This window comes from Neopelma chrysocephalum, unplaced genomic scaffold (genome assembly GCF_003984885.1).
Source record: "Neopelma chrysocephalum unplaced genomic scaffold, ASM398488v2 Primary Assembly neopelma1_59, whole genome shotgun sequence".
In the NCBI taxonomy this organism is placed as follows: Eukaryota; Metazoa; Chordata; class Aves; order Passeriformes; family Pipridae; genus Neopelma; species Neopelma chrysocephalum.
In genome coordinates this window covers 5903902-5931470 of record NW_020897714.1, presented here as the reverse complement: position 1 = coordinate 5931470, position 27569 = coordinate 5903902, and the positions used below count along the sequence as shown (strand labels likewise).

At 37.4% G+C, this 27569-nt stretch overlaps 1 protein-coding gene across 3 annotated transcripts in view; it reads right to left on the bottom strand.

Moving 5' to 3' along the window:
- The window catches only part of SYT1 (synaptotagmin 1), a 364604-nt gene that overhangs the window by 229459 nt on the left and 107576 nt on the right, over nucleotides 1-27569 (bottom strand). For all 3 annotated transcript variants that reach the window (XM_027679772.1, XM_027679770.1, XM_027679771.1), the window contains one exon: nucleotides 2203-2264. The gene's annotated coding sequence lies outside the window, so the exon portion shown is untranslated. The remainder of the gene's footprint in view (nucleotides 1-2202; nucleotides 2265-27569) is intronic.

The window sequence follows — 27569 nt, the reverse complement described above, 5'->3', positions numbered from 1 at the left end:
ATTTGTACTTTATAATTATAATACCATGAGTGATAAAATTAACTGATAGATTCAATGAAAAAGTTCTGTCAACCTATTCTGCCAGTGGAAGAGAGAGAATTTGTATCTGAAGGAGCACCAATAATATCTGATTAATTTTTTCTCACTATACACACATAAATTCATGCTATTCTGAAACAGTCCTGGCCAGTTGACACAGGAATACAAGAGGGGAGAAGATTTTCAAGTGTCTGCAGTAGCAAAATTTACTTTCTACAAGCAGGTCTATACATATATCAGTTGAATTATACACATTGCTTGGAACTGCTAATTTTTATGCATGTAACATGCTGCCAAAACTTAAGATCCAGGGGGAGTAAAGCATAATTGATTAGGTTGAAGGTATCTCATGTATTAAATAACAACTCCCAAAGTTCTACCATATCTACACTATGTTGCAACTCTCTGTGAATTTCTCAGATACAGGTATATGGCATTATTCTGTGCGTTATTACCTGATAATACCAATAACACCCTTAGTCTATTCGGTCCTACAAATAGCAAACTCAAAACCTGCCCAAGATCAGAAACACTCTGCAATGCAGCTCTGCCAACAGGAAGAGGAGATAACCCTTTGTGGGAGATGTGAGCCGAAAATATGAAATTCAAGAAGACGGACTATGTGGCAAAAAAAATGGAAAGATAAAGGGTGACAAGAGGTGTGATAGCATGTAGGGAACATAAACAATGGGAATCAAAGGGGAAAGAAGAGAAAAGGAAAGGAAAGTATGACTGATAGAAGAAGCAATGGAAAATTAAAAGGGATAGATAAACAGGAGTTTTGAGAATTTTTTTAAAACTGTTTTTTTTTCCTAATGATTCTCTGGAACATATGTATCATTTGCCATATACCCAGAAGACGCCTACTGCTAGCACAGTTTAGTACACTGTACAAATAACCATACAGATTTTCAAATTTGTATTATGTTGTCCTTGGCTTCAGTGAAATGTAACACATTTCCTTTCATGTTAAAACTCATCATCAAACTTGGTTGCCCAGAGAGGTAATGGGCATTTTTTTGCTATTGAGGTTTACATGCATTCTTTTCCAACAAAGAGTGTTATTTTTACTACTTGTCAAAAATTAGTCAAAATTTATTTCTATGTAAAACTACTCTGTTCCATATGCCAGTTTGGCTAAATGAATAGAGGTTTTGTATATGACAATAAAATTCCTTAAACTGAATTGCATGATATGCTGTCAAATGTATATTCTATAAGTAGAATAGTGCTAACGAACACAAATTCTCTGCATGTTACTTATCATCCACAATCTTCTACCACAAAAAAGTCAGGTTCTATTGGCACCTAGCACAGAGGAACTGTTTTGTTGGAACCATTAATAGAAATGCCTGAATGCCTTAACACATATCCATTTGCTTCGGTTCTCAAAAGATACGCCACCTTTTAATACTCACCCATATATACACCCGTATAACCAGCTACATTTCCCAGGGCATATTACTTTGGATTGGCAATGAAAGCAGTGTCTCCTCTCTACTTTGTCACGACTGGTACTTCACCAGCAGCCTAAGATTTTTTTCTAGGACAATGCTAATAATATCATCCACAACACAAACACGGTTCATTTTCTTGTCTCAGCAGGTAGTCTTAATTTCTTCATGTTTTAAAAAGCTGTAGTTGTCAAATGCCAGTGCATTGAGATTGGCTGTACTGTCAAAAGAGCAGCACAGCTATGACCAGGGCAGTTCAGAACAATTAGTCAGTGATTATGTGGTTAACACAAACCCATAAAACTCTCTTGCTCCTGCACCGATCCAACAGGATCAGACTACAGGGATACATCCATTCTTCTCCAAAATTTCAAGTGTGAGTAAATATTAGTGTAATGCTATTTTTAGCTTCGTACTATCTATCACAGTTTCTATTACAATCACTTTTACTGAGAAGAAAAAGGCAATAATCTCAGTATGGGCAGAGATGACATATCCTGTGGATTATGGGCCTCTTACCTAAAATGATTACAGGAGTAATAAAAGTCTACTCCTGTGAAATGAAACCACATTGGATAAAATGAAGAAATGGTCACTGCACTAATTTCTTTCACTCGTTAAAAGAACTGCGAACAAGAAACAATGAAAAATTTTAAAAAAGGAAGTGCAAGTAGTGTTTAACTTTGTAGTATGTAACTTGGTCACTTACTGTTCACAACAGAGAATGTGTGCTTAACTCTCTCCTCTTTGTTTATTCAGGGCTCCACGCTTCTGTAAGAAAAACAAATACATGCATTTATCATCTATATAAAATTAATTACCTAGTTTCATTTGTACCATAGAAGTTTACCATTTTCGTATTTAGGTCTGGCTTACTCCAAGATTTAAAGCTCTGGGCTTTTGTGAAAGCATCCAGCAGAGAAAATTCACATTGCTTCTTTTCCTTAAAGGACAGTTTCCAGTCTAAGGTACTACAGCAGCAGCACAGAAGGGAAATCCACAGGTTAAGGAAACAAATCTCTCTTGAAACCTCAGACCAAATTCAGCTGCAGGTGCTGAATTTCATCTGGGCAGCCGCAGCTTTCCCCAGTTCCAGGAAGGTGACAGGCTTTCACATCTCCGAGGCTGGCAATCCTCTGGTCAAAATTAAATTCTCATGCTGTATTAGATCTTGACTGGATTACCCCATTACACTGAGGACTTAAGGAAGAAAGAACATGTACGTCCAATGACAGCCATAGCCTCCCCCATGGCTTTTGGAGTAGAGTGGGACATGCTGCAGAGGGGTGTTTGATGCCTCACTCCCACTGCTTCATGCAGGCAATTAGCATAATAAGCACTGAACACAGAACACCAGCTGCTTCAGGCTTTCTTGGGCACTTTACCAGCATCACAACAGAGGTAGTTTTAAGGCAGGATTTGAAGGAACACAGCACACTGGCTTTGCAGATTCTTATTTTTAACGATTTTCATGAATAAAGGCTGCATGAGAGAAGGGAGAAAATTGGGACTGACGGGCAATAAGGGTTGCAATAAGGGCATTACCGATGTGAAAGAGTAAGCAGGATCAACCTGTGAAAGCATTAAGTGAGAAGATGACCAATTTTGGTGTAGTTAAACAAGGAAGCCAAATACATAGTTACCAAGATAGACAAACACACCTTTAATTTCACATCAACTTTGTCAGAGGAAAATGAAATTGCTGTTATCTAAAACTGTCAAACTATAGCACACCAGCCCTTACTTTTGTCTTTAAAAAAGGCAAATCATGATTCCATCCACCATCTCACTCTAGCCAGGCTACCATCTTTCATGACTCAAATAATAAAGAATTCAGACCATAACTGATTAAAAAAACCTAATTTTACCTTCTTTTTTAGCAAAAAAAAAAATTGCTTTCTGCATAGTTCTGCCAATATCTATGACATCCCAGAAATCCCTCATCTGAATGTTAGCTTTCTGAAAAAACCTGTTAAGTAACAATTATAAGCTGTTTGGAGCTGATGGCTATATAATCTGTGAGTTGGAAGGATACAATATTATGTATTAAGTTTTAAACTTCTTTGAGCCCTAGGGATTAGCTCTTCTAACAGCCCATTTGGTTACATCCTAGACATCAGTGAGGTGCTGAGCACTTGAATGATGCAAGGTTAGCTGGACGACAATTTGAAATCTTATTCCAAAGGGTTTAGAATAACTCCCATGCTGGTGTAAAACATAGCTAATTTCATTCCCACAGTTTGTAATTAATCTGTCAATAGCCTTAGCAGGCCTTACCTAGCTTGGTGTTCCATATTTAGCTGTATAAAATGTCATGGTACAGGCCATGACAGACCTAATCTGAACTACTGTACTCAAATATCTCTTGAATGGATTCAACCAAAACTTTGCCTCTTGTTGTCATGTCAAGTTTTCCCACACTGAGGACTTTGGAATTCAGACACACTCAGAAAGAGGGTTCAGTAAAAAAACTCTAATCCCCACCTTCTCCTGGGGTTCAGAGCCAGGGTTTTAGTTCAGGTCCCTGGGTACAACTTGCATTTGAGCAGAGATAGCTGCAAGTGCCTTAGAGAAATTAACACCCAGAGTAACACCTCCTCTGTGGTACACTGTCTTAATCTTCCCCTGTTTCTCTAAGCTGTCTGTGTCAAGCTGTGCCATATTATTATTGAGCCTTTCAGAAGATTTGCTATTTCCTTCTGCTGCAAAGACAGAAAATGGAAATGAGGGATAAATGTTTACTTCAGCATTAATTGTAAATAACTGAATAAAAATACAGGTTACTGCTAGAGAAGCAAATTTAAGCAAAACCATGAGTAAGTGTGGTGCTTCATTAGGTACAAAAAGAGACAGCCCATGTGCTCCTTTGAAGCTGACAGTCTGAGTTCCAAAGGATACAAAAAATGTAATGCAGATCTGGAATAAATAAACAAAACCCCATCAATAAAAATCAACGTTTATCAAGGAGTCTAAATAGCATCACTCCTCGCAAGGACTTGCAGAGTTGAAATATATGGAGAGAAATAAACTGGAAAGACTTGCATTTCTAGAGAAAGATTAAAAATTTACCAGACAAATTCAAATGTGTTTCTATTGCTTACTATAAAACATAGGTTATTTTTGATTAGATGTTTTGAAAGATTAATTCATTCACCCTTGGTTATGGATTCCTGTGAGTCTTCAGTGCAGGAGATCCCTGCAGTGACAATTATATTTCTAGAGTTAGAAATAGCATCTGACATACCACTAGTGTCTTGCAAGGGTCCGTTTTCATTTCACAATGTTTGCAAGGGAAGATGTTTCCTAATGAAACCACTGGAAATATCAACAAAAACATATTTTGATATATGTGAATACATCTTGCAATATCCTTTTAAAGCATAATGTATATTTAACAAATGGTATCTACAGAAGATACTTTAAGGTGTTTAATTTTAGAGTAAGTACTCAGTTAGCATACAGATATGCAAAAGTATATATGCAAAAATCCTATTTTTGTTAATTCTAAACTCTCTATTCCCAGCTACTTTTATGGTACCCAATTATAGAAACAGTCCCAATAAACCGGGGCAGAACTGGACCTCTAAAATAAAAGCAGTTCAGTCAGTAACACTGAATTTAAGACTATAAATGCATATCTGCTCACAAAATGAAACCCTACTCCACTGCAAGGAAAGGATTTTTTGCAGTTTTTCTCAGGAAACTCTTGTTTAACTTATAGAGAAAGAGAGTGGATTTACATTTATTACAGGTGACAAAGAACATTTTTAGCATACAGAATCATGGCAAAAATAAGCTCCTTTTATTAGATGCTTCACTATTCATTGTGAACTGCGATACAAAAAACGAAAGAGAAGTTGCAGGGTAATTTAAAGATTTTTCAAGCTATCTTGGGCCATCTGCAGTTTCTTTATTCCATTACTATTTTTAAATCCATGAAGAACTATGTGAACATTTACAAACTCCATAAAGAAACACTTTTTGTGTATTTAGGATTATGGGCTAAACACTCATTAGTAGAGCATATGGCTGTTATTTGAGTATTCTTCTCTCCTTTCAAACATCGAGGAATAATTTTGCAAACTGAATCTCTATACTCTGGAGTAATAAAAAGCTGCTAATACATCATCATTATGGCTCAGTGACAGTTCCAGAGCACAACCGGACAACATTTTTGTTATGAAGGAATATGATGGAAATGAAGAGGGTTTTGGTTTTGACAGAGCTGAAACTTAGCCTTAGGTTTGCTCAGTTTATCGACCATCTATCAAACCTAAGGACATCCACTTATTTGGTATATTTGGGAGATTTTGAATAAACCGTTTTGAAATTTAGGGTGGCAAAACAAGAATATATAAATTAAACCTCAAACAAAAAGCAGCTGGTGTTTAGCATACTGAATTTAGCAGCACAGCCTAAAAATCCAAGCCCAGTAGTATTAGAAGTGAAAATGGGAATTTCAAATTTTATTCTTTGCTTTAGAATTATTTATAAGAGAAAAAAACACATTAATTGAAAGTGGAAGTTATACAGTGTTATGAACAGACTGATATCCTGCAAAACATAGAACTGACAACTGGGAAAATGAGGCTAGCATTTGATTATGAAGTTTAAATTAGCTAATAACCAGTACAGAGTCTGAATAATTTTTAGTTGCACCATGTGCAACAAATTAAATGTATTTTGAAAAAAAACGGAGTTGTGGGCATTTATTAATAATTTCACATATTGAAATAGAAATTGTTATACATTATGAACTTTACAGTCCTTAATCATATGTATATTCCAATATTTTATGGGCTTAATTTGCTCAGCATCAACTTTTACCGTGAGTAACATTGATTTTGTTGAAACGTCAAATAACTCACAGAACAGATCTGAGGATTAGTTTAGAAGGGATTTAAAGCACACACTGTGAATCTCTATACAACCATCACTTAAAACACTATCCGTTCAGGCCCAGATGGATTGCTATGGCAACAGAATCCCAAATACCAGGTTTGTAACTAACAAAAATGTAAATTATTGATGAATTCAGAGTTCTCTCTATTGGACACCCTCCTATTCAAATACAAAGCTGTATGGTTAGAGTACAGAGAAAAGGTTGATATGCAATTTCCCCAGCCCAGTGAGCACTAATCCCAAAGGATTTCATTAAATCTTTTGGCTTAAATTTTTATTCTTGGAACAGCAGTCAGCAAGCAGGGATTACATTAAAACAGGCACTATTGAGGTCATTACTCACTGAATTCAGGTTTGTAATATAACAAACACAAACTAATTGTAAATACATCTTCACATACCAAAAACCCCTCACAAAATAGCACTACTCTAAGTTACTGCATATTTGATGACAGCATTCTTCCTCTCACACCATCAGCCTGCCTCCTTGCCTGTATGAAATGATGGAGAATAGTAGAAAACAGTAAAAACAACAGACATTTGATAAAGAGGTACATATCCCATGGTAGAGGTGACTGTGCATAAACAATTGAGTTGCAGAACAATGAATGAAAGGAGGCTCAGTAGTCTTTGATATTTTGTAAATCAAAACCCAGAATAAAAACTTCTCTAGCAAGTAAGCAAACCAGAAAAAAAAGAGAAATACTTATTGACATTTTTATTGCCAATTTCGTGAACAATCTGATAAAGGAGCAAATAGCGGTAGGAAAGCCAAGCTTCTATGGACCTCTTTTCTGGAAAGCCTCTCAGACTTTACACAGGACATGATAACACAGTAAATGTCACACAAAAATAGTCCCATCAGTTCTCACATTTTGGCTTGCAACAGTCCAGCTGGTTTTAAAAGAAACTACAGCTTTAAAAAAATAATAAAACTCTCAGATGTGTGCCTGCCATTAGGTGTCAGTGTCCAGAGAAGAGAGATGGCAAGCTTCTGGCTGTAAGAACTTGTTAGATTCAATTCCACTCAAAACTGGAAGGAAAAACCAGGACAGGGAGTAAGCTTGTGAAGATGGGTAAATATGGATGGATGCTTTTGCTAATAGAAAGGAAACAACTATTGAAACAGGACATGAAAGAGATAAACCAAGACATGGAGCCATTTTCTAAAACAGGGAAGAAGTATGGAGCAACAGATGAAAAGGAAGATAGTGGCTGTACCACACATTTCCTGGTGGGACAGGAGAAATTCTTCCATCCTCATTCATATAGATTGAGCATTTATTCAGCACAGTATGTAAAGACAGAGCATCTATATAAGGGAGCTGCCATTTGGATAGCTATTTAAGTTTACAGATATTAACTAGATGGCAAGCTTTTTTTAGGTCTTGACATGCAATATTTAAATATTTCAGACTACAGTTTAGCAGAATACACGTACAGAGTCACTGTGGCCACTAGAGACAAAACTAGTAATTAGGCCCTGCCTTCTCTGCCCATTCAGTCTGTGGCTTGGCCATTCCTACCCTGTGACCCATGTATTTCAAAGCCAAACACAGTTTTCAGCTCTAGGGATTTCTCTGCCTAGCGAAGAACTCTGTTCATTGTAGAATTTGTCTCTGGGATACTTTTTACAACACTAGCAATGAAGCTGCTTTTTCAGCCTGTTTTCACTTGTATTGAGTTACCTTCTACTGAATGTTCAAAGATGCTGCTCACCTATAGCTTCCTCAAAATTTCAGTTCTTAGCATGAAGAGTCTCAACTCCATGAAGGCTCTATGGTCCTTTTTCCATAGGAATCTGACTAGTCCAACATCTGACATACTGTGTTTCTGTTACACACAACTCATACACAGGCAAGGGCATCTACTAACCCTCAGTAAGTGCTACCAGCTCTTCAAATGTCCCTTCTCTCTCCCAGTTGCATGATGCTTCTCACATTTACAGATTCTGTTTCTCCTACTAGCACTGCCCAGAATATATCTTGCTTATCTTGCTGCCCTTTTTGGTTCTTTTTGATCCTGGTGGATTCAAATCTCCTGTTGCCCAGTAATAGCCTTTTCCAGCTTCTGCTTTATCCTCATGCTTGGCTTGATGTTAAAAGAGCCATCCACTCTGATATTTCCATCAACCACACTTAGGTCAGCATCATAACTTCATGATCAATAAACAATCATATGAATCAGTAGGCACTAAAAGATTCTCTTTTCAAGAAAGAAAACCTATTAATGGTGATGATATGGCCAGTCAAAAATGGGTATCTGAATCATCTTGAGGTGTCAAGAATCTTATGTTCTTATGACTACTCTTGGCAATATACATGCCAAAGGCTTATCAGAATTAGGGGTAGCAAGAGCATTCCCCCCCTCCAGTATCTATCCAAGACAATATGTGTTTCTTCCTCCTCTTACACTCATTTCACAGTGAAAGTACTGTAGTCCTGTTGTATAAAGGGGCTGGCAGATGTACCAGAAATACAGATGTATACCAAATGTGGCACTGAATCCTAGGAAATCTTTGCATATGACAGACCATTAAAGTAGATAAGTTGGATGTATTCACACTATGTAGGGACACTTCAACCACTTTGCTACATCTGCCATGTAGTAACTGTGGAACTGCTCTTCACTGTTCAAGCTTGCCATTCTTGGTTTGTGATTGCTGGGTTTATAGCTATTTTTTTTGAAATTAGCAGAATGTTCAAACTTTACATGAAGCTTATATTTTTCCATTTGCAAATACGAACACATGAGACTACTACTAACATTTATTAGTAATAAAAAGCCCTAAAAACTTTATACATCAGAGTGAAACTTCATTTTCTTAAGCGAAAGTTTTCAAAACTTCAGCTGAAACAACCAGCACTCCTGACATGGCATTTCATCAAATTTAATTCCAAATGTTTTCAGGCTTTTCTAGACAATAAGGTATAGCGCTACCATTATTTTCTGAGTCAATATAGAAAAAAAGAAATCCAGTTCTCCATGAGTTGCTTCATAACATTACTTAGACTAGACACCTTGTATCACATGCAATGATAAGAAAATAGTTCCTAACAAAATTGGCTTCAGATGTCATATTTAGGTTGCTTGTTACAGCTACAGACCAAGACTTATTTAGAAGCATAATGAAGGTTTTTAATCAGTCTCCTAAACACTTCCTAGAAAGATAACAAAGATATTTACATTAGTAGATACACTCAGTTGCATTTCAGTGTTTGGAGATTCAAAATCTAATTGCTTTTATCAAAGGATGAAAGAACCTGCTGCAATATCCACTGCAGGAAGTGATTATATGTTACATAACACTGCTGATCTTTTTGTTCTGGAAGTCTGGTGTGAGGGGTTTTGTTTATTTATTTGTTTGTTTATCAATTCTGCTTTACAAAAATGTACTAATGTAGGCAAGCAGTTCACCCATAAAACCTCATAGTGAGTATCAGCACCTCAGCAGATTAAGTAGTGTAATCTATGGGTGAATTGTTCCAATAACCTTTCTACATTACTCTAGAGAGATGTACAGTGGCAAAAACTTTTAATATTTGGTGGCCATTTAAATGCATCCCTTCAAAGATAACTTCTTAGAGTAAGAAAAAATTCTAAGCAGACTTATTCAAGTAATAGGCAGTTGCCTACCCCCTCCTTTACTAATCCAAGAAGTAACGGCCTACATGCTGCCCAGATTTCTGGTAAGCAGCAAAACAAATCATATAAAAACAGATACATCCCTTTCCAAAGCTGGTACCCATGATCTCTCACATTCATTTCAACATTTCTTGCTCTGCACCCACCATGCAACCCACTTTGTTCTACAGCAGCTGCTGTCTGCTCCCTTTCACCTTTCTATAAGTATCTGGGGGCTTCATACCCCAAGACTACTATTTCAAACCTTCATGTGCAATTTCACTACTCTCATTGTCATAGCTGGCATTTCTTTTTTGTTGAACAACACTTTAATAAGAGAATGAAAAGACATCAACTGAAATGAAGATTTATTTTATGCAAGAAGAAATGATATTTTGTACCTTTTTGCAGTCAGCAGAAGCAAAGTGTTATACCATCATTGTTGGAAATACTTTACAACCTTATGGTTAGACAATTAGGATGACAAAATCATGAGCAATTAGTTAAAAATAAAAAAATGTTTTCAGCCTTCAAATTATTTATGTGAAAAAATTAACTGTGGTATTTCTGTCCTTGATACATTTATCACAGGAATGGATTGCTATTATGAGCCTCTTGTATAAACATCACAGTCTGTTTCTTCTTGTACCATGTTCTCTGTCTTCCTCAGTGTATAAGAATATTAGCCTTCTTTACAGTTAGTAAAAAAAAAAACCAAAAACAACAATTTGAGCAATTGTTAAAAATTAAATTTTGATAAGTTACAATCCTATAGTACAACAACAGGATTTGTGGAGATGTTGCTGAAATTAGAGACCTGAACAGATCAGTTTGTAAAACTGTCTGTTATACTCACATTTGTCACAGTCTACTCCTGACACTGTCAAGTGTATTTCTTATTTAGTACTATCCAGAACATTATTTTTTCAGTGACTGTCATTGTAGCAGACAGAGGTGTTTCCTGGAAAAGGCAGTATATTACACCACTACAGAACCCAAAAGAGACATGCTGATCAGTATCACTGCTCCTCAAAGACAAGTTGAGCAGTCAGTAGATCTTTCTGGTTCTTCAGCATTTTAACTTTGCCTACACACAGAGGCCAACTAATTATTAAACTAAACCACACAAAAAAAATAGCTGACAGATGTACTGCATAGGTATAAAACGTGAATGCCAAGAGCAATGCAAACTGGTGTTTATTGTCAGGCTACAACTTGATGAAGAAACATATAACCTAAATGACAAGAGTGAACCTTGAGTGACATATGACAAGAACCTGTGAAAAGTACTAGGTGGGTATGTAAGCGGCCACAGTTGCAAATGCCACCTTGATTCCCAGAAGCTGCAAAGCCAACTCAGCAGCAACTGCACAGTTCAGTAAGAATGTCTCATACCCCTGAAATAAAGGGTTGTCAGCCTGCTGGGATAGAATTTAGTAATCAGAGCTCTTATACAAGTGCAGGTGATGTTTCAGTGTAGTGTGTCTAAGTCATGCTACTTTTCATAGTTAGTGGCACATAGCTATATCCTACCTGGCCACCTTGGCTTTTTGTCCCGGTCAACTAACTGCATAGAACTGGTATTTACAGTAAATTTCATCTCCATGTATTTATGGAAGCACATAGAAGTTTTAACTAGCCTATAGCTGCCAGGATTTGGGTCTAAATTCATCATTATATAACATCATCAACAGATAATAACTTCAGTATCTTAAACCATTTCTTTACACAGTGTGTGCACATGCCTGACAAATGCATTTGATTTTGCAATACTAGAGATGAAACTTTGAAGCACCATGACTCTTTTCATCTTGAAACTACAAGAAGAAACCTAGAGACTGGGGAATTCAGGCAGACCTTTTAATTACAGGTGTCACTCTGGGCTGCGACAGAAGAGCTTAACTGCCAATCCTTGCAGATTACATGCAAAGATAGTATTACAAAAAGCAGGATAAAAGACAAGTGGTGGTTTTTCAAGTCTACATGAAAGGAAAGAAAGGAAGCATCGAGTCCACATTCAGCAAATCTGATAGCCCAATCAAAAAGTAGCACATCAGACATTGCAGAGCATTGAGGTACAGATGGCTAGGAACACTAAAAGAGGTAGTTATCATTATTGTTCCTTACATATTTGAGCAAAGAAAAGATAACATGATATTGTATTTGGCTATAAAATCAACTTCCTCAGCAAGATATTGCCATAAGGAATCAAATGGAAATGTCTATTTAGTGAAAATCAAATAATTACCTTGTAATTACCATCTCATGTGTCACATTTAATGTTAGCATCTCTGAATCAAGGAAAATTCAAGAAAGTCTATTTGAAATACTTAAAAAAAAACATATGGCAAATATTTTAATTGGGCTACTTTTGCTAATGAAGCTTAGTATTCCACACAGCAATATTTCTCCTCTTTGTAGAGCCAAATGTTAACATAAACCACCCTCTAATTTAATCTTCCTATCCATCTTGAGGAAACTTGCTTAATTTTTGATTATTAGATTCTCTGAAATATAACTTAGTCAGACCAAACTTTAGCCACTTCATAAAAACTACTGATTTGCACTCAAATACCAAACTGGAGCAGTCTGAACGGAAAAACCATTTGTTCTGTCTCTGCTGATGTATAGCGTAATTTTCTGAAATTCTTTCATTGCAATTTGCAAACACATTAGCTCAGACTATAAAACAAAAGCAATCTGTACTAACCATGGCCCAGAAGAGGCAGAAGCAGAAAGTTAGAAAACGTAACAAATGTCTGAATCATCTTGAGGCAGGGACACAGTCTACCTCAACAAAGAACATCATTATCCAAAATGTGCCTCATCTATTTTCCTGACAGGGCAAGCCTGGCCACTGAACACCTAATACTGAAATACAGTCTTAAAACAGGCTATATTAGAGATTTAAGGAGGGACCTAGAGAAGGTAAACTTAACCTAAAATAATTCAGGGGAGCAACATTGCAGTTAGGTTATGAGACTTTTAGTTCCTTTGTCCATTTCCTGCAGTTCCATCCTCAATTCTGTAGTCACTCTAGCTCTGGAGGAGGTTTTATCTCCCTTTCTTCTTTCTTTATCAAACTGCTTTAACACAACAGAACTCACAGCAATCCCAAAAGAAGGAAGCTGCTTAACACTGAAATGCTTAAGTTCTCTGCTGAATTATCCAATGCAGAATTCAGCAGGTGCCACTAAACATGTTTCAAGATTATTATTTTTTAAACAAAGCAGATGTAAGGGAATACATTGTGAGAAGAAAGGTGCATATAAATGCAGCTTTGATTAAGAGCTAGATGAGAGTATAACTGCATTCATGGATAGGAAGGGACAGCGTAACAGACACAGCTACACAGAATGATTGTTTCAGCATCTCTCAGCATGGATTTTAAATATATCAAGAAAACACCAAATGATGTATCTAAAATTTCATTTTAGCATCTGGCAAAAAGAAAATATCTGTTAAAGATCACCTTGTTCACAGAAGCCCTTAATATGAGTGTCTGTAAAAAGAGAACTTGAAATTGCCTGTCAACAAATCAGCAGATGCCCTTTCTGAAGCTGACAGGTGTTTTTTGGCATTAATGTAATGACGATAAATACTTTATTGCACAGGGCAGAATCAATCCCTTTAATCAATTTCTACTATCACCTGTAAAGTATGCAGACAATTTTCTAATCTATGCTTTACAATGACATTAAATATGCAAGTTCAAGATACTTAGGCAAAGCTGACTGTCAGTATATTTTCCTTCTGACAAAAATCACTATTTTGCCTATTAGGTTACAATCCTGTCTCAAGAATAACTGAAGCATGGGCTTTTACACAAAATTAATTCCCCTAAAATGCAGTAACACAGTCCACAGCAGTGTCAGTCTTCAGCCAAGCTCTGTGATACATGGAGATTTTAGGATGCAATGTGAAATGTTGCTCTATGAACAGAACAACCTTACAGCTCAAAACAGGAACATTAGGGGTACATTCAGATACATGGATATATATCAAGAAATCAAATGCCTCTGTGAACTATTTTCTTGAAGCTCGCTGTCCATATATCAGAAAATTCAAGAGATTAGAAAACAGTAAGAGTCAGAGAGAGGATAAAATACCAAAGAAATCAAATATCTCCTTCCCTGGCCCTGGTTTCATTGGTTCCTTCATGATATGCCTTCTCTCCTTCTTCTCCACCTTCTCCTTAAACTAAAATGGGCATCAAAGAGTTGATAGTTGCCATTCTTTGCACCTAAACAGTTCCTTTAAGCACACAGTAAGAAATTGTCTTGAGGTACTTTTAAGAACAGGTAAAAAAAAAGAAGCAGAGATCAAATTACGCTAACTGCAAAGCAATTCTGCTTGACATGAAATCCAGATCTTCTCTCTTGTAATTTATCCAGTGCTCTCTCATAAATGTGAGTTTGCAATGAGATATAACAACAGAAACAGACCAGTGTGATTTTTGGTCTTCCAATTGACATCTTCCATACCTATTAAAAATAATACCCTTATCTTGGCCTGTTTCATTTTTAGTTTTGCAAATAAGAATAGGAAATCTTTGGAAGAGATCACTGAAAATGTTAAGAAAAGAGGATCCTTAAAACGTAGATTTTGAAGAAATTAGGCATGTGGACATATTAAAAAAAAAAACAGCTGAAGAGAGAGGGAAGTATCCAAAAGATCAAAGATTGGACAGTATTTGGCACATGACTAGCACTGTAAGCAAGCATAACAGGATAGAATAGGGAAAGAAAGCACTGGTTGGATATGAAAAAAACCTTGTTTTGCTTTAAAATATTGTAAGGGAAACAGTAAAATTCAGCTATGCGTGAAATTCAAAGCTGAACCAGAAAAAGGACATTAAAGTAGGAGTTGAATTCTTTTTACATTAGTTAAACTGAGGACTAGCTGAACTAAATATTTATTTTCTTGTTTCCACCTTTCCCCTCAGTGAATACCAAGCTATTATTATGGAGGTGAGTGGAATTACCAGAGCTAATACAGGGTTAGAAGCCAACAAGCTGTAATCTGAAACTGGTCTCTGTCTTGCTCTGTTATGATGTTTACGTCACTATTCAGTTTCCCTACTAATAAAGCAGAGACAATAATATCCAACTCATGAAGGACCTTGCAGAAATAAGTATGCAGTCTTTTGCAAGAATGCTGCCAATTTTAAGTTTCCTGAAGTACTTATAAGGTTCAGACTATAGGACTGGGCCTTAGCTTATGTCTATAAAAATGCTGACTGCAGTAGGTAATAATCAAGGTAACCCTGAGTGTTTTTAAAAATTTCACCTTTGCGTTACTAAACTTTGCCAAGGGCACTGAATGTTTGCATCTCTGGGACTTTGCTGGATTTCCAGATTTAAATTACTGGACAGTCTAAGTTCTTGTTTGACCCTAACACCCTAAGATTTTTTTTTCCAAGGTATTATAAACAGAAAAGAATATCACTCTCTTCATTTCCTTCATCATTTTGTTTTAAAAAATTCTTTGAAGGTACAAGTGCTCTCACTATTCATCTGTAGAGGGCTCATCACATTTAACTCTCTGGGCAAGATGGTAGTACAAAGAAGCAACATATCTCCTAATACATTTAATGTGTTTCAGTTATCACTGCTAATAACACTATGTTTATCCTACTAAATCTCAAAGTATCATCTTTTCACCAGCACAGGAATTATTCAGCCAAAACTGAAATGTACTCTTAAATGGAGCCGTTTAAACAAAGATGAAGGGCCAAAGGACTGCAAGACTTAACTGCGTTGCTTAAAAGTAATAAAGTGAATTCAGCAATAATTCTAAATTCTTTAATGTTCTATGTTTCACTCTCATAATGAATCTCTTTTTGCTGTTTTTTTTCCTGTTGCGCTAGCAGTGTTACATATTTAAAATACTAAGATAAGGAATTTTTATGTTGTATAGCCCTATATGAAATCACACTACCTTATGTATAGACAAGTATCTGCATTTGCAGCCAAGCATGCTGTTGTCAAGCCATATCCACTCACATACACATCCCTCCTTTACTTACCCAGGTCTCGCAAAAATCAAGCTCCAACTCTGCTGTATATAGGTGTTCTGCATGTATTTGAGAATTTTTGGTTACAAACTACAGCACATCAACCAATAACTGGATAAAGTCCATACACATGCTTATGTCAGACATATATTATATTCCTTATATGATCAAAAGACTGCGACAGAAATATTTACTTTGGATAACAGGGTGCAGTCATACCAATAAGGGCATAAAACCTAATGTGTGAATAAACAACATATTATAAAAGTAATTGTTTTAGTTTCTGAATATGTACAAAAGTATAGCTTTTACAATACAATGTCATGTGATGTTACATTACAAAAATACGTATTATCTTATATTGGATTACCTATATCTAAGATACTGGGCTAGAGAGTCTTGAATTACGCAAGGGGAGACAGAAGATCATCCCAATTTAGATGCCTCCCCGGTAGCAGTTAAGAGATAACAGTTTGCAAAAGCAATGAGGCCTTTGGCACCTTGGCTGTGTAAAAACCTTCAGTTAGATCAGTACACCATTCTGAAATAACAACAAACACTATATAATTTATGGCACAAGAATAACGAAGGAAGGTGGTGTGCTCCATCCTGGATATACCACATGGAGACTGAATGAGAGACATTCTTAAACAAAGTAATGAAAATAGATACTGAAAGATACTGTAATTGATAGTGATAGGAAGCAAAAGGCTGTGCTGCAGCTGTACAGGAACACCTCTTTTGGAAATCTGCTAAGTATATTGATTTGGCATATTTGGCATATACTGTACTACAAGCCTGTTTATTAAAACCAGCACTTTACTTACACTAGTCTTCCAAAGATCAATAGAAAACTTTATGTCTGAGTCTTCTGATTTTACAGAATAAATAAAAATAATATCTTCCTATCTTTTTCTATCCAGAATGAAATAGCTAACTCATTTCATATAATTAGGGAGCCAGAAACAAATTAAATTATCAGCTGTCAGTTATTGACTAGGCATCAAAAGTATATCCAGGAGGCAATACTATGCAGAGAAACATGAATTAGATCTACTCAAACTTGGGACCACACAGCACAGTTTTCTGCCTGAAGGTAACTGGAAGCCCTGCACTGGAGATGACAGTCCCACTAAACCTATTACAAGTATTGGGACTTCCCCTTGAAACAGGGTGACCATGGGCATGTACCATCTTAAGACTGAAAAGGCAAGACAAAACAGAGTCAAGTTCAGCTAGGTCAAGAACCGTGCAGGAAGGATTTCAACCTCTGTGGGCTCCAGGGGTTGGCCTGATTGCTGGCCTTAGTGAGTCCTCAGTACTGAAGACAGACCTGGTCTGAAATTTTTGGTAAAGTATGGAAAACACTTCTCCTTGAGAACTAAAGTAATAGGATTACTACAAAAAAAAAGAGGATTTGACTTTTTTTTTGGCTGGGACAGTCTAATTCATCTTCCTGCTTAGTACAAGCTACCTTCTTTAAGGCAAAGCTAAAATTCTGTGTAATTTTACAATTTCCTACATAACCAACCCTAAGACATCAATACTGCTTTGAAATGACAAAGAATGAAATGAAGACACTCCCAGGACTTCCAATACTTATCAAGGAACTGTATCAGAAAAAGGAAATTAATTCCCCCAGACAATGGAAGGGATTGCCCTAGACACCAAGCACCGTCCTCTGCAATCACAGACAACCCTGGAAAAACCCTTAGGCTGGAATGGCCTTGAATATTCTGCACATTGCCAAGACAACAAGTTGCAGAACACACCCTACTACCCTGAAACATCCTGGCACTTTTCATGCAAGGAGCCAAAAGCTACATAAATCTCAAAGTCACTGAAAGTATGTAGGAGAGAGCTCAAGAACACTCAAATGTCATAAGGCTTCAAAATAACAAAAGAATTTGCTAGTTGAAAATACCCAGATGCTAGCATAGCAGGGCAGGATTTTCCTACTTTTTTCTAGTATTTGTGGGATGGAAGGGAAAATGGACCTGTTTGTATTAGCTTTGCCCTTCTACAGTGGTTGTGTGGCTTTTGTGCGTTTTTATACAGCTAAGTGGGAATTAGAGGGATCAGATCGCTTCACCAGATTCTACCATGGGTTAGTAAAACTAATCTGTGCAGCTTCATACAGCGAAGCTTCCTTCGTGCCTCACAATGGCTCTCTTTTTAACTTTCCCTAGGTAATATTGCTCCTCATTTTTAAGGAGTTAGTACACTAAAGGTTTGGTTTATTAGATTTAGGTTTGGCAGGTTAACTTCAATCACTACTCAGTTCTAAAAAATCATGCTTCTCTTCAGATCAAGAAACAGCTATTTACTTTATATTTAGCCAGTTTAACATGATCAGAAGGCTTTTTCCTTTGAGATGCCGAATTTCCTAAACAATAGATATAGTTTGTGGAGAGGTAAAGACACTCAGCAAGATGCTTAAGCACATACACAACTACTTTTAGTAGTCTGGAAACCCTTTGAGACTACTTCAGTACTTAAACATATGTTTGTGTAACTGAATCAATGAACAGTACTCAGGCTAGAAGACAGCCCTAATGGTAAATTTTGGTGGAAAAGGCCCAGATGGTTTCTGACAATCATCATCATCATCATCATGGCTAGGCTTCGCGAACGAAGATTTGGGAAGGGCTCTACCCATTTTTCATGCAAGCGCGTTGGTGGCTGAAAAGGCCAATACGAGAAAGGCAGGTCCGGTTGCAAAAGACACAGCAGAAAGACTCCTTAGAGGGTATATTCTGCAAGGTTCGATTCTTTCTGCATTGTCTTTTCTCCTCAAGAGTGATCCTGCGTGCTTTCTCAAAAGCATCAGCAACGTTATAAATGGTCTGTCTCCAGGCCTCCCGATTAGAGGCCAGAGTGGACCAGTTATGGTGATCAATATGCCCAAGGCTGAGTTGTTGCTTCAGGGAGTCCTTGTATCTTTTCTTTGGAGCTCCTCTCTTGCGGCAGCCAGTGGCAAGTTCACCATAGAGCAGGATCTTAGGGAGGCGGTGGTCCTTCATCCTAGAGACGTGCCCTGCCCATCGCAGTTGCGTTCTCAGCAACATGGCCTCAATACTCGTAATTGCTGCCTGTTCAAGAACAGATGTATTGGTCACATAGTCTGACCAATGGATGTTAAGGATTGTACGGAGGCAGCGTTGATGGAAGCGTTCTAGGAGACGCAGGTGGTGGCGGTAGATGACCCATGATTCGGAACCATATAAAAGAGTAGACAACACTATGGCTCTGTAAACACTGATCTTGGTGCTTTTCTTCAAGTGTTTATTACGCCATACTCGTTTATGGAGTTTTCCAAAAGCACTATATGCCTTCGCTAACCTATTGTCTATCTCCCCATCAATCTTACCATCTGAGGAGATGAGGCTGCCTAGGTAATTAAACTGTTGGACTGAATTGAGTTCTGACTGGCCGATGGTGATGTGGGGATGGTGGGGGACTTCCTGAGGTGCAGGCTGATGGAGAACTTCTGTCTTCTTTAAGCTGACTTCCAGCCCAAAGAGCTCAGCAGCCTCTGCAAAGCAGGATGTTAAACGCTGCAGAGCTGCTTCTGTGTGGGCAACAAGGGCGGCGTCATCAGCATAGAGTAGCTCCCGGACAAGATGGTTAAGGGTCTTAGTATGGGCCTTCAGTCGCCTTAGGTTGAATAGGCTTCCATCAGTACGATATCGTATGTAGATACCGTCCTGATCATCGAGGTCTGCCGTGGCCCTTTGGAGCATCATACTGAAAAAGACTGTGAATAGGGTAGGAGCGAGAACGCAGCCTTGTTTCACACCATTCTTTATTAGAAAGGGCTCAGAAAGTGTGTTGCCATATCTGACTTGGCCGTGCTGATCCTCATGAAGTGAGATGATCATTTTAAGGAACTTGGGGGGACAACCTAAACGTTCCAAAATCTGCCAAAGACCTTTTCTGCTCACAGTATCGAAAGCCTTGGTGAGGTCGACAAAGGTTACATAGAGACCTTTGTTCTGTTCCCTACACTTCTCTTGCAGTTGTCTGAGAACAAATATCATGTCTGTGGTGCTCCTGTTGGCTCTGAAGCCACACTGACTTTCAGGTAGAATTTCTTCTGCTATAGCGGGTATTAGTCTGTTCAGGAGTATTCTTGCCAAGATTTTGCCAGCAATGGAGAGCAGAGTAATACCACGGTAGTTTGAGCAGTCTGATTTAGTACCTTTCTTCTTATACAAGGTGATGATGACTGCATCACGAAGGTCTGATGGTAGTTCGCCTAGTTCCCAACAGCGCACCACAAGCTCATGAAATTTAGCATGGAGTGCAAGGCCCCCATGTTTCCAGACTTCAGGTGGGATTCCATCAACCCCAGCTGCCTTGCCGATTTTCACCTGCTGTATGGCCTTGAGGATTTCTCCTAGAGTGGGGGCAGTATCCAATTCGTATTTCACCGGTTGTTGTGTGATGGACTGAATTGCTGAGTCTTGTACTACACGGTTGGTACTGAAAAGAGTCTGAAAGTGTTCAGACCATCTATTCAGAATGGAGGTTTGATCTGTCAGAAGCGTTTGACCATCTGCACTGAGTAGTGGGCTTTGGACTTGGTATGTAGGCCCGTATGCTGTTTTCAGGGCCTCATAGAATCCTTTGTGATCCCCTGTATCTGCACATAGTTGAGTTTTTGCAGCTAGATCGGTCCACCATTTGTTCTGGATGTCACGGAGTTTCTGTTGGAGCTTGCTGCAAGCAAGACGAAAGGCTGTTTTTCTAGCGTGACAGGATGGCAGTGCAAGGTGTGCTTGGTGGGCAGTTCTCTTCTTCCTCAACAATTCCTGGATTTCTTGATTATTTTCATCAAACCAGTCCTTGTTCTTCTTGAGGGAGAACCCTAAGGATTCTTCAGAGGATTGGAGGATGCTACTTTTAATATGCTGCCAAATTGTTTCGGGAGAGGAAACTGCAGAATCTGTGGAATGGTTATCAAGCTTAGTTTGAAGGTTTGCCTGGAATCTTTCTCTTACTGTGGCTGATTGGGTTTCTGACAATAAATCTAACATAAAAATACAGAATTTTAATTAAGCTTTGTTGTTCTACTCAGGGATGCTTACAGTTTTGATTTTTGATGGCTGCATGATAATTTAATTCTGTTCATGGACCAAGCATACCCTGAGACAGGTGATCTATCTCAAGTATTATTATCTTACACCATCAGACATAGATTTCACACAAGCAAAACACATTAGTTTTGGCATGTTTTTGTCTCATCAGCTTGAAATTATTTCCACTCCTGGTATGTCAGTAGAAGATAAACAAACAAATGCTAAAATTCCCATAATACTAGCATGCAACAGAGGCTGGACCACCTCCTGGATCTTCTCTACAGACTCTGAGTACTTTTTTGTTCACTTGTTCAGTAGTTATGTACTTCTTAGACTTATCACGTAGTTTCGTTGTTAACTTTTGGCTACATTTCTTGATATCTCAAAATGAACAAAACGTCTTGCCATTAGTTCCTAATGATTATATAAAGAAGTGCTTTTAGATTACTTTACAGATTTGCTTTCTCTCTCTTCAAAATGTTAAAATTGTAAGAAGACACGCATCTCAACTATCATCTAACTCCAAAACTAAAAAACAGCATCATTTGAAATAAAAAAAAAACAATTGGGTTTTTCTTAAGAAGTCTTTTTCTTCCATTTTCTCAAGCCAATTATAATTAAATTTGGGTATATTTTAAAAAATAAAATAAATATTACAGAGCAGATTTCAATACCCTTAAATTACTTTGTGTGGTCCCTCACCTCTAAATTATCTTTATCCATTAGATATTACCTTATTCTTTGTCACTGAAATTCACACCAGCACAAGAAAAATATCTGATGTATTAATAGGAAAGTACTTGACTTATAGAAGGCCAATAAATAATACTTGGTGTATACACTTATATTTGAGTCTTATCTATCCCTAATCTTTTTATACGAGATATATCTTAAATCTTCTTTGACTTAAATTTGAGTCTTCAAGAAAATGAACCTACCTGGTAATCCCTTCTTCATGTAGAGATGAACTCTAGCTCTAGACTAGTAGCCAAATTTAAAGAAACCCTATAAAACTGTAGTAAATACCTTTTATCTCCCAAATGCTACTGCTTCACGTCTGTCTTGGTGATTTGTGAAAGAAATGAAAAGAAGTTAAAATGGTTCCTTTATTGTAAAATTAAAGAAGGAACCAGATATTCCAAATGTGAAAGAAGCTCACCTTATACCAGGGAAGCCAAGCAGAATACCAAAATTCATTAAAACTCATTTCAAGCTTAGCAGGTTCAGATTTGGAAAATCAGTTATTTTAGGAAAAAAAAGGTTAGGCTGGCTTTGCTATCAGGTCATTTCTCATTACCTTCAAAGTGCTCTATGCCACTTGCCACTGGCTGCCGCAAGAGAGGAGCCCCGAAGAGGAGATACAAGGACTCCCCGAAACAATATCTCAGCTTTGGCCATACTGATCATCATCATTGGTCTACTCTGGCCTCCAATTGGGAGACATGGAGACACACCACCTATAACGCTGCTGCTTCTTTTGAGAACGCATGCAGGATCACTCAAGGAGAAAAGATATCGCAGAAAAAATCGTGTCTTGCCGATACCACCTAAGGAGTCTTTCTGCTCGCCTTTTGCAACCAGACTTGTCTATCTCGCATTGGCCTTTTTAGCCACCAGCATGCTTGTAGCAAGCGTGGATAGAATCTTTTTTAAATCTTCGTTCGTGAAGCCTAGCCATGATGATGATGAAAAAGTACATTCTGTAATAAAAATTGTAAATATTCAAACACATGAAAAGCATTTCAAGTAACTGATTTTGATATCTGATGGGGTCTTTTGGTGAACTGTCCAAAATAAAAAATAGCAATCTTTGATGATTTAAAAATTACTGCATTGACAACTAGAACATCTATTAAGAAAAAAAATTATGTATTTAATATAAAATGGCTCCTTCATGCCATTCTTTCAGCATGCCTTTTCCTAAACCACGAAAGTACATTTGCAATGCTGACACTGATACCATGGGAATTTTTTTAAATGGAAATTTTACAAAATTTATTGCGATTTGAAAGCAGACGTTTTAGATAATCTTGCATGCTTTCATTGTTTAGCTACCCACTGTATTAGAAGCACCATAACTCTTAACAGCCTGAGGAATACCTTGCATTTAACCTATTACCTGAAAAGTTATTGAAAGTAAGGATTGTTTTTTTGGTTTTGGTTTGTACATTCCCCTTGTATGAGCAAGGTTGGTTCATAATGCTGACTCTTAGTCACTCCTATAGCAGGAATACATTCTATGAGATAATAATCATCCTCCTCACAGCTATCAATTGCCCAAAGACCTTCCATTTTCCCTAGATAGTTAGCCTTTCACATTTTACAGTTTCACGACAGAAAAAAATTGAAATATTTACGCTCTCTTTAGCTGTCAATTTTTAAGAAAATTGATATTTAAGAAATAGGAGTTTGTAACATTGTCATAAGAAAAAATTATTGTTTGTTTTTTGTTTAGGTAATTTTGCTGATTTTTTTGCCAAATGATTTCTATTTTGATTTTATTATTTGAAAATAAATGCTTTTAAATAGATGTGTTAATAACACTGACAACACTGCTCAGGGACTGAAGGGACACCTTGTATTCTGCAAAAAGTAAATTGCCTGCTAGGTCTGTTTTTACAAGAGATTTACGTTTTGAGGTCAGGACGAAGTTGATGAATTTCATGAAATATGAGACTCCTTTTAAAACAATATAGACCTATTTTCAGCTCAATGAACATATATTTTGCAATTCCTCCTCCTCCTCCATTCGTCTTCTGACCTATAACCTCCAAATTCCATTTCCTATTTTTGTTCAGTCTGAATGCCCTTGGGTGAAAAGCTGGGACTAAATCAACTTCTTTCACTACAAATCTGTTCTGTTCTCTTCCAGTTCAGTTCCTGTCCTGGCTAAGAAGCAATTCTTTCTTGGGCCTAATGAATTTCACACCTTCTACTTATATATGGTGTTCACCTCCACCTCTTCTGTTGCCATGTGAGATATCAACTTCTTCTATCAGGTCAACAGCTGTCATCCTTTCCTCTGGGTCTTTTCTATCTCCTTCCTATCTTTTCACTTTTCTTCTATTTGCCTTCTTCCTCCTGCTCCCAAGTCAGTTCTTAAACTCTCATTCCTTTATCTATTTGATAACACTTTGTCTCTAACTTTCATCCCCTGACAATGCTGCAAAATGTAGTTCTTTTTGACTCTTCTGTCCAGTTTCCAACCCCTCCCCCAATTATTTCCTTTAGCTTAATTCTCCTGTTGTTTTCCCCCTTGTTCTTTGACCTCCTGCTCTCTTCTGATTTTCTGACTCATTGTTTTCAAATACTAAGCAAGAATGAGGCAATTTCTAGTTCCAGTACCTTTTTCCTATGATTATACTATTGAAAATGTGTCTCAGCTACTGCACTGCAGAAGTGTGGATGCTTCAACATCCTAGTTGATAACTGAGAGACTTCTAGTCAGTGGTGTCAATCTACAAAACCAGAAGTGTTTTTAGTTCACACTTACTGCTATCCCTGCAAGTGGTTCAGTTCTCCATGCAGTAACCACAAGGGAAGACAACTGATTTTGAATTTCTCACAGTTTGGTAGAAATAGTTTTAAAATTACTAATTTCAGAATATTAAGCCCCCTTCTGCAACAGAAAAGAAAATGTTGGTTTATATTAGGACATGGAAAAGAACATCATTCTGAACCACTGGAAATTTTGAAAATCACAGTGTGTATATATTAATACATGAGGTTTTTTGGTTTCGTTTTTGTTTTTTTTTAAGTCAAGCCATAGATTTTAGTATGGATAACAAGTTTTTATCACCCTGATGGCACAACTATCTGAAAGCATGAAATTTCTTTAGCAGACATGGCACTTTGAGACTGACGTTGTTAGCTTCATGGAACTATTATCTATTTGGAAGCAAAGTTTATAACCAACCTGCAATTTTGCAGAGCAGGCCAATAAGCTGTAGAGGTATACTACAAGGGAACGTAGGAGGCAGAACTAACATGATGGAGCCTTTTTTTAGTGTGTGAACATACCCAGTTAGAGGTCATAGTCTCATTAATCTGATCCTCTGTAACAGTGACAATACAAACATTTCTCTCTCTTTTTTTGCCATACACACTATGTGGTAAGAAACTAAGTCAAACCCACCAAGATATATACCTGTTTTTTCTGGACCTTCAAAATGGCAAAGTGAACATCCCAAACCAGGCTACACATTAAGTAGTCGTTCACTGAGGGCCATGGCAGGATCATAATATTACGTTTTAAAATCAAGGACAGTTCATATTCATTAGTCTCAAGCCATCCTGAAGCATCACTCAATTTTCTTTGCTTGAGTTCAAGAGCACTTGCATTCATATTCTTTCTTTCCTTCCATCTAGGAGCCTTACAGTATTCTTTCTCAAGAATTTGCTTAATAAAAGGACATGCATCAAAAATGTATCCAAAACACATAAGTAAGAGTTTAGCCTATCTTTCAGATATTGATTTCCATTTCAAAGCTTGTTAAAAATGATGCACATTTTATTGAAAAGTTAGTGGACTTAAGAAGAAACTGTTCACTTCAGCATACAATTAAGAACGCAGATCTTGCAATACATAACTTCCAATTTTGGTAACGATGGATTACAAAAAAAAAAAGCAATTTTTTGCTAGGCATTTTTGTACCGGCTTAATATTTTGCTGTTATTTACATACTGTAGTGTACATAAAGAAAGCTTGACTTACAATGCCAAACACAGAAATTGTAATGTTTTTTGGGGCCCGAATTCCAGCTCAGTGCCATGAAAGATGGAACAGAACAAGGTAAAGACAAGAATAATCTTCCTAATTGAAAGCCTAAAAGCTCTTTAGAAGAAGTGCTGACTGCATTCCATCTCAGAATTACTGAATTCCTTTCAACTTGCTCTCTGTAGAGACAAGCAGCAAGAACAGATATCATAATTTGACTCTGTACTAGCTTCATGTAATTACGTTTCTTATTCTGTTGCCAATCAAAGAACAGTTCTTCATCTTGCCAAGTTTCATTTCTACAATTGCCTACATTTCATAATTTGGGTTACTCTTATTACAAAGTAGCACTATAGCAGAAACAAAGAATCTTTTGGGATTAAAGAATTATTGGAAGCAATTGTCCCAGTAGTTTTCAGTACAAAAAATGTCTACATCTCCATAAAATGAGATCTTTTTCATACACTGAATCCTGCACCTGGACATTAGCTGCTGCAGAAATTTTGTCAGGTGGAAACACCAGCACACAAATCTATCAGAATGTCTTCCTTTAGTAATGCTACCCACTAGCATAAAGCAAATGAGCCACGTCTCAGTCCCGTCCCTGTAAAACTGATTTAGGTAGACTGAAATTACACGTTTGAAAATAAGCAAAGTTCATAAATAGGTAAATTAAAAAGCTGTTAATTTATTTTGATGGAGAAGGACCTTGGAAATGTGCTTCATTTACATTCCAGGGCACAAAGACTAATATCAAGGTCAATAAAGAAGCAAGGTGACCTTCGAAGTAATCTGTTTTAGGTTTGAACTGTCCGATTTCATATGAGCTATGAATGTAGTATCCACTCTCTTGCCATGTAAAGTGACATGAGGTTTGTTTCACAAAATGAGGTTTTGCAGCAGCTCAGAGTGCAAGTGGCACTACGTAGTGAAGTGTGGCATTCTAAAGCAATTTGTAAGCTATGCATAAAAAATATTATTCTATTTATGCCAATGTGGAATGGCTGCTAGTAAAATGAGGCATAGAAAAGGAAAATATTTATACTGATGCCTTAAGCCCCTTAATGTTTTTTATTTTTCTAATTTTGTAAGCCTTATAAGTTTTATAGGTAATAGAAGTAGATTTTAGAAACAAACCCCTTTCTCCCTCCTCCCTGTAACACCCCTTAGTTTATACATTCCTTAATCCTCTCACCCCATTCCATACCCCCCATATCAACCCTATTCCCATATCCAGTAGAAGATGTTTTGTCTATTGTCAAGGCAAGCCTGTCTTGTTTGGAGAACGCTTATATCTTGGCCTAAACCGCAGGACAGAGTCAAAGAACTGGGTGACTCTGCTCTCTGTACCCCGAAGATGATGAAGAATGATGAAGAGGGGGTCCCAAAAAGCCCCCCGACCCAATTCCAGGAGGCGGGCCAGGGGGTGGACCAGGCCAAAAGTTATAGGGTGGACACACTTGGGATTGGCCAGATATTGTTATAAATGTAACATCCCGGGCACAGCCCAGCGCGCGTGTCGTTTACCATCTATTGCCTTGGCAAAATTAAACCCTTTCTTATCTCACCCCAGCTAATGGCTCCTAGATTTTTTTCGTAGCACCAGCTGAGCAGGCATCAATACAAATAAAGAGAGTCAAATAATCTTTTTGTATTCTTTAATACACTCTGTGTATTATTGCTGCAATCCAAGGAAAAAGTTGCTCTAAGGAAAGTTGTTTGAGGTAGACCTGGAG